At 55.1% G+C, this 11,078-nt stretch overlaps 1 pseudogene; it reads left to right on the forward strand.

The window, feature by feature from the left end:
* Positions 1-8,963: 8,963 nt before the first annotated feature.
* LOC135981352 (interferon-induced protein with tetratricopeptide repeats 5-like) lies at positions 8,964-11,076 on the forward strand (annotated as a pseudogene).
* Positions 11,077-11,078: the final 2 nt, after the last annotated feature.

Genomic DNA, 11,078 nt, shown 5'->3' on the forward strand with positions numbered 1-11,078 from the left:
ACTGGTTAAAGGGGAGACTGCAGCGGGTCGTACTAAAAGGTGAACTGTCAGGTTGGAGGGAGGTTACTAGTGGAGTTCCTCAAGGTTCAGTTTTGGGTCCGATTTTATTTAATCTATTCATTACTGACCTCGGAACCAAATGTAGGAGTGGGCTGATAAAGTTTGCGGATTACACAAAGTTGGGAGGTATTGCCAATTCGGAGAAGGATCGGGATATCCTGCAGGGAGATTTGGATGACCTTGTAAACTGGAGTAATAGTAATAAGATGAAATTTAATAGTGAGAAGTGTAAGGTTATGCATTTAGGGATAACTAACAAGAATTATAGTTATAAGCTGGGGACGCATCAGTTGGATGTAACGGAAGAGGAGAAGGACCTCGGAGTCCTGGTTGATCGCAGGATGACTATGAGTCGGCAATGTGACGTGGCCATGAAAAAAGCTAATGCGGTCTTGGGATGCATTAGGCAAGGTATTTCTAGTAGGGATAAGGAGGTGCTGGTTCCGTTATACAAGGCACTGGTGAGACCTCATTTGGAGTACTGTGTGCAGTTCTGGTCTCCCATGTTTAAAAAGGATGAAATCAAACTGGAACGGGTACAGAGAAGGGCCAATAGGATGATCCGAGGAATGGAAAATCTGCCGTATGAAAGGAGACTCGAGGAGCTCGGTTTGTTTACCTTAACCAAAAGAAGGCTGAGGGGGGATATGATTGCTCTCTTTAAATATATCAGAGGGATAAATACCAGGGAGGGAGAGGAATTATTTCAGCTCAGTACTAAAGTGGACACTAGAACGAATGGATATAAACTGGCCGTCGGGAAGTTTAGGCTTGAAATTAGACGAAGGTTTCTAACCATCAGAGGGGGGAAGTTTTGGAACAGCCTTCCAAGGGAAACAGTGGGGGCGAAAGACCTCTCTGGCTTTAAGATTAAGCTTGATAAGTTTATGGAGGGGAGGGTTTGATGGGATACAGTGATTTTAGTCAATAGGTCAATAACAATGGTCAATGATGGGATATTAAAAGTTACTACAGAGAACTTTTCCAGGCGGTCTGGCTAGAGAATCTTGCCCGCATGCTCGGGGTTCAGCTGATCGCCATATTTGGGGTTGGGAAGGAATTTTCCTCCAGGTAGATTGGCAGAGGCCCTGGAGGTTTTTCGCCTTCCTCCGCAGCATGGGGCAGCGGTCGCTTGCTGGAGGATTCTCAGCGACTTGAAGTCTTTAAATAATGATTTGGGGAGTTCAACAGCTAAGTCAAGGGAGAGAATTCTTCCAGGAGTGGGTGGGTCAGGTTTTGTGGCCCGCATGGTGCGGGAGATCAGACTAGATGATCATAGTCTTCCCTTCTGACCTTAGAGTCTATGAGTCTATGAGATCTCCCTCACTGCCCAGCACCCCCCAACAGGCCCCCACTGCCTAGCACCCCAAAACACACAAACCTCCCCCACTGCCCAGCGCCCTCCACACCCTCACAGCCTAGCACCCCCCGCATACCTCCCAGACACTCACTCCACCACACCCTTCCCCCTTCCCTGGCTGCATTCACCAGCCCTGCTGGGAGGTCTCTGGCTCCTAGGGTGAGAGCGGCAAGGGGAGTCTCCAGTGGTGAGCAGGAGTCGGTTCGCGGGAACCGGTTGTTAAATTTAGAAGCCCTTTTAGAACCAGTTGTCCTGCACGGGACCGGTTCTTAAAGGGCTTCTAAATTTAACAACCGGTAAGTTGAAGTGACCATGACCGTAGCTGGGGGGGAGCAGAGGGAGCGGCTGCTCCCCCTGAGCACATTATCCAAAAGTGGCGCCTTAGGAGCCGACCCCATGGGTGCTCCAGGTCTCCGCCCCGCTCCCCAGCCCCAGCTCACCTCCGCTCCGCCTGCTCCTCTGAACACTCCGCCTCGCTTCTCCCCCTCTTCCCCCTGGCTTCCCGCGAATCAGCTGTTCGCGCAGGAAGCCTGGGAGGGCAGAGAAGCAATCGGCGGCTTCACGCTCAAGCCCAGGGAGGCAGAGACGGAGCGGAGGTGAGCTGGGGTGGGGGGAGCCGTCCGCTCCACAGCAGGTAACCTGGGGGCAGGGGTGCGCAGGGGAACCGCTCCCCGCCCCAGCTCACCTCCGCTCTGCCTCCCTGGGCCTGAGCGCGAAGCCGCCGCTTGCTTCTCAGCCCTCCCAGGCTTCCTGCGCGAACAGCTGATTGGCGGGAAGTGGGGGGGCTGCAAGCTCAGACTGACCTGGTGCTCCAGGCACTGCGCGGTGGCAGCATGGCCCGGCTCCAGCCGAGCGGCGCGGCTGTAGCACCGCCAGCAACCTCCAGGCAGCACGGTAAGGGAACAGGGAGGGGGTGTTGGATAGAGGGCAGGGGAGTTCAGGGGGCTGGTGGGGGGGTGGATAGGGGTCGGGGCAGTCAGATGGCAGGGAACGGGGATTGAATGGGGGCAAGGGTCCTGGGGGGCAGTCAGGAAGAAGCAGGGGTTGGATGGGGCGGTGGGAGGCAGTCAGGGGCAGGGGTTCCAAGGGTAGTCAGGGGACAGGGAGAAGGGCTGGTTGGATGAGGAATCAGGAGAGGAGTTGGATGGGGCGGCGGAGGGCAGTCAGGGGACAGGGAATGGGGTGCATGGGGCAGGGGTCCCGGGGGGAGCATCAAGGAACGCGGGGGGTTGGATGGGGCAGGAGTCCCGCGGAGGGGGGGCAAAAAAGCGCTCAGGACGGGGGCGGTGGCAGAGCCCTGTGTCCTGCTGTGGGGGGGGGGGGGGGGCGAGGACTCCGTGCCCGTGTCCCGCTTGGGGCAGTGGGGAGGGGCAGCGGCGCGCGCGGGCTCCGTGTCCCACTTGGGGCCGGGGAGGGGGGGTGGAGGCGCGTCGGCGCGCGAGGGCTCCATCCCCGTGTCCCACATTGCTGGCTCCTGTCGGCGGGCAGGCACAACACCAGGAGCTGCCCCAGGAGCGCCGCCACGCCAGCCTCGGGACTTTGTGTGTGTGGGGTTTAGAATCCCCCCGCGGGCCGCACAGTGAGCCCCCACGGGCCGCATGCGGCCCATGGGCCGTATGTTGTGCAGGCCTGGTCGTGTGGCATACTCTCCACATGTCTGAAAAGCATAAGACGCCATCTGCGGACAATGGCCCCAGTAGTCTGTAGACCGGAGCGACCATAAACATCTGCTTTACAAATGAAGTCGTTCCACTCTATGCCCAATATACAACGTTGGCATTTTATGTGGAAAGCCTCCAGCTTTGCCCACTCTGAGTGGCGCAGTCCCAATGTTTCGCAGCCGTACAGCAGTACAGAGAGGATACAGCTCGATTAGATCCTGAACTTGGTTGTCGTGCCGAGATGATGTTGATTCCGTATTCATTGTAAACGACCCATGGCAGAGGCTGCAATGCCACACTCAGGCACCTAAATAAATGGCCTGACCTTTCTCAAATGCTGAATACCAAGAACTTCCCACTCGAATCTGCCGAAGCCGTGGCTGTTCAGCTCCTCTGAAAATCAATCCACTCGTTTAGATGCCTGAATATGAATGTTAGTGCCAGACTTTGGACAGTGACATAGGAAGACATTGGCCTGAGCCTATGCATGGACTCTCATCCTACAATCCAGCCCCTCAACAGATACATCCCAGCTTCTGACTGTGAGCCATTCAGCGACAATGGGGAGGCCTAGATGCTGTAAGTGAATTAACATGTAATGATAGATAGACAGATAGATAGATAGTATAAGCTATTCTTTCTACCATCTGCCGTACGGATTTGCTCTGTAGAGCTCGCTGTCCCTGTTACTCATGGGTATTTATGTTCCAGAGGCCCACATGAGAGAGGGAAGGATTTCAGGCCCAAGGCCCAAGTGGAGCAGGAAGAAGCACACGCTCACCTCAGTTGCCTTCTTTGCTGAGGTAAGTTTTGTTGACTTGTTGAACTGAGATTGCAGAGCGTTGCTCAGTCCCATATTCTCACAACTGGCAGTGCCCCATATGTATGTCTGGGGCACCTTGCATCCTCATTTCTTGACCTGTAAGTGGGGTGGCCTGGGGTTTATGTAAAAGGCAGGGATTGTGTTGAAACCATAATCATCCAGATACTTCTGAGGAAATCCCTCTGGAACAGTGGAAATAGCGTAGCATTCGGCCATCAGTCCCTCGGTAATTTCCCAGATTGTGACTGTGTTTGATTTCCCGTGAGACGTCTTGAAAACTGCTCTCTTTGTTGAGAGGCTGAACCTCTGAAAGTTCGCCCTGGAGAATGTAAGCATTCACAGGAGAGCCGTTGTGTTGATTCCCTAGGGCGCACTGTCCAGCACGCCGGCAGACAGACACAGATCAGAAGGCCTGGACTTGGTACGTGAACGTAAGTTATATCCTTAGGTTAGTGCACGTGAGGAAGCAGAGGTCCCAGGGTTTGGGTCAAGGAGATGGCAATGGGGACGCAGAGGCCCTGTCATGGCACCAATGGGGTCTAATTTGTACTGTATGCTTTGGTCATCCACTGTGTGATGATCCTCTTCTGTAATGGGCGCCATCGGCCTGTTGTAATGGCTCCAACACCACCCTCCTCCCAGCCCCAGGAGAGGGAGGTGTTCCCAAGGGAGAGGGGGCATGGCTGCGGCATCCCCGAGGCTTCTCTGCTTTATGCTGGGGGGTGGCCCAGTGGCCAGATGGCCTCCAAGTTGGTGGGTGTGGCGCACAAAAGCGGCTTTCAGGCACATTCCCACGCAGCTGCCAGGATCTGCACTGAGCCTAGGTTCTGCAGAACCATATCACAGGCTGGGCCTCAAGGCTGGCAGGTTGGCAGATGCTGCACTGAGCAGCAGAGTTACTCTGTGTCCTGAGTCAGGAAGCTTTTCTGCTGCTTCGCTGATCAGAGGAGCCTGGTAGTTAAATGAGGCAGGAAGATACACCTGGTTAATGCAAAGACACAGATGGAGCCCTGGAAGCCCGTATTTCCTAGTGTTTAGTCAAAGAAGATCAGGCCTGGGCAATATGACTTGACAGTCCTCAGCAAGGACTCATCAGAGAGACCCTCAGATGTAAAGAGGAGAGGAGGTGGGGGATATTGGGTACAAACTCCCCAGATCCAGTTCCTTAGTCCGGGATCTGAGTGAGGGTGAGACCAGCCCGTCAGTCAAAGGAAATAGTGGACAGTGAGATGGTTATAGGCTAAGCCTAGAGACGCAGGAATGAGTCCAACCCCTCTTTGTTCAAGGTGGCCTGATCCAAACAAAGCTCACGGAAGTCAGTCTCTCTGTTGTCTTTAATGGGCTTTGGCCCAGGCCCATGGAGAAGGGAATGTGTTCTTTGAGCCCTACAAAGGACAGAGCAGAGACCATTTCCATCATTAATAGTGTGATGATTGAGCTGGAATAAAGCTAATCCAGGGTTCCCCTTTCTCTGCTGTTGCTAAACTTCTTTTTTCCTTGTTGATCCCCCAACACACGAACTGCTGGGCACCGCCAAAGTCCACAAAGAGGAGAAAAGAGGGAGGAGCAGCATCCACCTGCTAAAATTCATGGCTGAGGACGGACCAAGTAACCTTTGACCCTGGCTAGCTCATTATGTGTTCCACAGGGGACCCTTATTACATAACAGTACAGTAATTGGCCAGCCCCAGGCTGGCAGGATAAACCCAGAGCACAGCAACCTCTGTCCTCATGACTGAAATGGGCTCGTGCCACTAGACTGGGCCATGCCTCCTTCACCTCTATTACGCAGCAGTAAGGGTGTGAATCACAGCAAGGAGATCAAAGCTCTGTAGAGCTAGAGACAAGCTCTCTCCTCGCCACCTTTCATATGGCAATTCTCACCCCTCTCCCCACCCCCCCACCCTCCCACACACACACACATTTACAGAGGAGACTCTAGACAAAATACAGCAAAGGGCAAAATAACTGGTCCCTGGACTGTGGGAGGAGAGTTATGGGCAGGGAGTGAGGGAGCTGATGGCAAGGGGAAGGCTCCGGGCGAGTGTGGTCCCGGTGATCAGCGAGCCTACGGGAGTTATTCACATTCTCAGGAGGCTGGGACAATTGCTTAAAACTAAGACAGGAAAGCTGAAGGCAAGACCACGTTAACCATGAAAGCAGCCTGTCGGTTTGCCTGGGACGGGGACAGTCCAGCTCGCAGCGTAGTTCTCCTACAGTCGCTCTGGACTGACTCTGGCTCTTGTCCCCACTGAGTCTCCCACCCCAGCCACCATGCGCACATGAGCCCAGGGCGATTCTGAGGAGACCCCTGTTTTCTGAACAACGGCTTCAGGAAGGACCTGGCTGGCTGGGAAAGCGCAGAGCACTACAGAGCCGGCTGGGCCCTTCATGTTTTTCAGCCTGTCGGCATATTGGATTCAGACTAATTCTCAGGCTGAACTCTATTTAGAACAGGTACCTTTGTTCCTTCCTGCGCTAACGTCACTCCGCTTTGGGGGAGAATAAGGACAAAGGCCTATTAGAGATCTGTAGAAAGCCGATCTGGGAGACAGATTCTTCCACAGCTGCTACTGTGAGATTCTGACAGCTTCCTCTGAACCACCGGGTGCTGGCTGCTGTCAGAGAAGGGGGTCCTGGACTGGATGGAACTCAAGTTTTGATTCAGTCTGCTAATGCCTATAGCTAGTCCTTCACTAGTCAGTACCAGACGCCAAGAACCAGCTCCTCGGATGGTGCAAATTGGCTTAGCGCTATGGACAGCAATGGAGCTCTGCAAATTCCCACCAGCTGAGGATCTCTAGCCCTGCAGCATCAGTGACTCAGGACACTGGAGTGTGTTGGCCGAGGCTCTGAAATGATCATGGCAGTGAGAGATGGGCTCAGACTGGAAACCCCAAACCCAGCACTGGTGGACTTGGGGATGCTGAGATCTGGATCCGGAGCCAGAGCTGAATGATGTGGCTTGGGGCAGTCGCTGATTACAATAACCCCTGGTGTGTAGCTGGGCTGTGTGCACTGCACGCTGGGCTCCCAACTGCAGGATTTGACTAGTAGCCTTTTAAAAAAAAAATGGTTTTGAGGTGCAGAAGGACAAGGAAAAATGTGACACCCTGTCCCAGACCCTGAGCTATTTCTGTGGTACAGGGGTCCCTTTACGAACACAGCAGCCATCTCCATACATCAGCTAACAACAAAAAAAAGCTTCCATGATCCTTAAATCCTGACCCTGTCCCTCTTCCATCCTGCACTGTCCTTTATTACACAAAGGCCTTGTCTACACTTACGTCAGCACGTAGGGTGCGTGTAGTACACGTGAAAGGCTGTGGTAGGGAGGGCAGCCAGGCTCAGCTTGGGGAGCTGCCGGTGCCATTCCGCACTGCCTCCCCCGACCAGAGCCTTTCCCCACTGGAATCTTTCACTGCCGTGGGGAAAGGCTCTGGCAGCGGGGAAGGGGCAGGACTCTACCCTACTAAATATAGCAGCGTAGACATGGGAGGCCCTGCATGGGCATGTAGGGTGCATAGCCATAGGGTTCAAGCGTCCCTTTACTTGCCTTAGCCAGGCCTCACCATCTACACTGCTGTTACACCAGTGCTAGCAGGGTCGAAATAGCTCCAAGTGTAGACCTACCCAAAGCAACTACCTCTGTTCCTGGAGTCCTAATTGACTGCGCTTGAAGAGGCTTGGGGATTGCAAAGGAAGGCAGGGTCCAAGTTAACAGCCTAGCCCAGCAGCAGCCCCTCTGGTGGGAATTCGTCCTGGGCTCACTGCAAGGAAACAGTTCCCCCTTAGTTAGGACTTTGTATTGTTCTTCCAAAGAAGTAAGGCAGAAACTAGTCATGTAAGCCACTCACCACAGGGTGGCGCTGATGCTCTGCCTCCCCTACGTTTTTCTCCTCTTAGGTCCCTTTGCAGCAGATCAGATTATGTCCCGTCTCTGTGCCCATTGATGCCGTCTGAGTAGCAGGAGCCCTTCAGCCCCACGGTGACATGGGCTGTTATGTGTTTGAATGATTAATCCTTCCTCTTCCTATTCCAGGCCAGAAGGGCTGAGGTGCTGTTTCCCGAGGAGCTGTTCCTGGACTAGCGAGGTAAGCACAGACACGGGCCGTGCACTACAGCTCTAGGTACACCCAGGAGCGCCGCCAGCGTTTTTGCCGCCCTAGGTGGCGGAAGGTCCCGTCCCCGAAATGCCGCCCCCGACAGGCGGCAGAAGGTCCCGCCCCCGAAATACCGACGACAACGGGGGCAGCCGAAGATCCGGCCGCCACAGTCGCCGCCCCCCAAATGTTAGCGCCCAAGGCAACCGCCTAGGTTGCCTAATGGGTTGTGCCGGCCCTGGGTACACCCCTGTAACCCTAGAGGGGCAGGAAACGTGGTCCTTTCAGGTGGAAACGATGGTCGTTTTAATATGAGTGTAGAGTGTTTAGATGCAAGCTGGCTGTATAGAAACAGAGAGTTTGGAAGATCAATATGTAGCTGAAGATCATTGTTTTTACTGTGGTTTTTTCCCCTCTCATAGGAGCCTTTCCAAGCGTCACAGAAGTACGGGCCACAGTTAACATGGCATCGAGTTGTTTGTTGCATAATAAAGCACGAGCCGGGCTGCCCACTGCCCTGTGCAGGTACCTTGAAGTGAATGAGGGAGAGCTCCTCTGTGCTATGGGCCCCATCCTCTGCACACAACCGCAGCCCCTGTGCTCAGGACAGCGCAGGCTGTTCCCACCCGGGCGACACGAACACCCCAAGGTGGCGGGGAAGGGCTGCCCGGAGGCCAGGACACGGCCAACCTGGTCACTGTGGGGCTGTGGAGCTGGTTGGATGCGTAACAGGGAGCGCTGCGGGGTGGTAACGGTGAGTGACCCGTCTGTGTGCGGGGAAACCCAGGGCAGGATTGTACGAGTGCAAACGTGTGTGCGTAGAGACACACGCACACACACACCCTGTAACTAGTCCCATGTCACCCATGGAGCTGCAGATGGCAAGTCAGGCAGAGTGGAAACTGAAGGTGACAAGTGGAGCTGAAAGTTAAGTTTCAGTTTCCTTTTCCCCAGCTCACTCTCCCTTTCCGTTCCCCAGCCGCCCACGGAGCTCCCCAGCTCGCAGCCCAGGCTGGCTAGAAAAGGGCAGGGGGGTCCTCGCAGACACAGTCCGTTCTGGCCCCAGACAGAACTCGGGTCTCTCCCAGAACCGGGCACTTCTCCAGCTCGGGAAGAAACCCAGTGCAGTGACAGGAGCCGTCACCTCCCTGGCTGGGCTGGGGACTCAGCGGATCGCAATGAGGTAGGAGCATTGGGGTCGCTGGGCGGCGGAGGCGTTTCCAGCAAGGGCTCAATCCAGACACCTTCCCACCCCTCTGCGCATTTCTGGGGCTGGCCATCTCCGGCTTTTCTACCTCTGGGGCGGGGTGAATCTGGGGTCATTTTGCAGCCTGTTGCTGCTCCAGGCTGGTGACTCCCAGGGCTAGAGCAGGTCACTGTTTACACCTCACCCTGCGAGCTCAGCTTGCTGTCACTTTCCCGAGAACTCCCCGCTCTGGCCAGCTGTCACTCCGGCTTCACTCCGCATCAACCGAGGAGCGGTGAGAGAGCCCCGCCCGTCCCCTCTCCCTGTTGTGGTTTTAAACATCCACGTGGGTGTTACCAGACTAGTCACTGGCCTTAACTCCTGCTCCCCTCCGCACAAACCGGGGGAGGGGGGATTAACTCCGATCCCCGGGGGGCTGGAGCCGAGGGGCAGCCGGGGGGCGGGACGGGACCAGCCCGGGAGATGCAGAAAGAAAAGCCAGCAGCAGGAGAACGGGGCTATGGAGGAGGAGGCTGCAGGGAGGGGAAACCAGCTGCTTGCAGAAGGGGGCGGGGGGGCTCTTGTGAACGCTCAGCCTGGACTGAGACCACATCACCCCCCCCCCGCGCCCCTCAGCTCAGGCACCGGCCCCAGACCAGAGAGCGGGCACAGCTGGGGGGGGGGGCTGTCGGTCTGTCTAGCAAGGCGGTGGGAGGTGTCGGGGGTGTCTAGCAAGGCGGGGGGGTCAGGGTGTCTAGCAAGGCGGGGGGGCAGGGGTTGTTCTATTGTTCAGTGCGGTGCTTGTTCCCAGAAAGAGGACACTGCCGGGTGGCGAGGGGGAGGGAACGGGGGGTACAGTTGGGGGGTGCTGGAGGGGGGTACCTGCAGTGGGGTACTCACTGGAGGTGGGGGGCAGTGTCGCTCCCTGTCATAGTGGTGGGGATGATTCTAGCGTGCAGTGGAAACTCATTCAGCCCAGATGGAGTCTCATTTCCCCCTCTCTTTGCAGCCCCCTGCGCCTGAAGGAGAAGCTGCAGGCCCTCCAGTGCCACTTCACCTGGAACTTTGAAATCAGAGACAAGGTAGATGCAACTCACATCCTCCAAACTCTGACTCTCAGGATTGCCCACACTCACAACCAGAACCAACCCGTGCTCCTTGCCATGCAAGCTTATCTCTACCACCTGCAAGGGCAATATGAAGACGCTCTGCAAAGCCTTACAGAAGCCGAGGAGATTCTGCAAAGAGATCACCCAGATAACTTCCCCCGGCAGGTCCTGGTCATTTACGGAAACTACGCCTGGCTCTGTTATCACTTGGCCCACTATGATTTGGTTGAGCTTTACCTGGATAAGGTTAGAAAGATCTGCAGCTCCCTGAAGAGCCGCTCTCCATATGCAGCTCAGATCACGGAGATACATGCACAGAAAGGCTGGTCTCTTCTGGCAGCAGGCTTACGCGATGGCAGAGAAGCCACAGAGTGTTTCCAAATGGCATTGAGAGAAGACTAAGCAAATGGGGAGTTTCTTGCTGGCTTGGCAATCGCAGCCTTTGCATCATGGACTCACACACGCAAGCCTGTATTTTGGGAAGCAGCCAAAAAGAAGCTGGGGGCCATTATCCGTCAACAGCAGCAAAACTATGAAGCTAAGGTGTATTTAGCCAGGATCCTTAAGAGGGCGGATAGACAGCAAGCAGAAGCCCTCTTAGAAGATGTTGTCCAGAATAGCCTGGACCCTGAGGTCCTGAGAAATGCAGCCATGTTCTTTCAACCAGAATTCATAGAAAAAACAATCTCTATTCTAGAGCGAGCAATATCTCTGAACCCCAATTATCATCTCCTTCACTATGACCTTGGGTATTGCTACAAGATACAACTGAAGGA

This window comes from Chrysemys picta, chromosome 1 (assembly GCF_011386835.1).
Source record: "Chrysemys picta bellii isolate R12L10 chromosome 1, ASM1138683v2, whole genome shotgun sequence".
In the NCBI taxonomy this organism is placed as follows: Eukaryota; Metazoa; Chordata; order Testudines; family Emydidae; genus Chrysemys; species Chrysemys picta.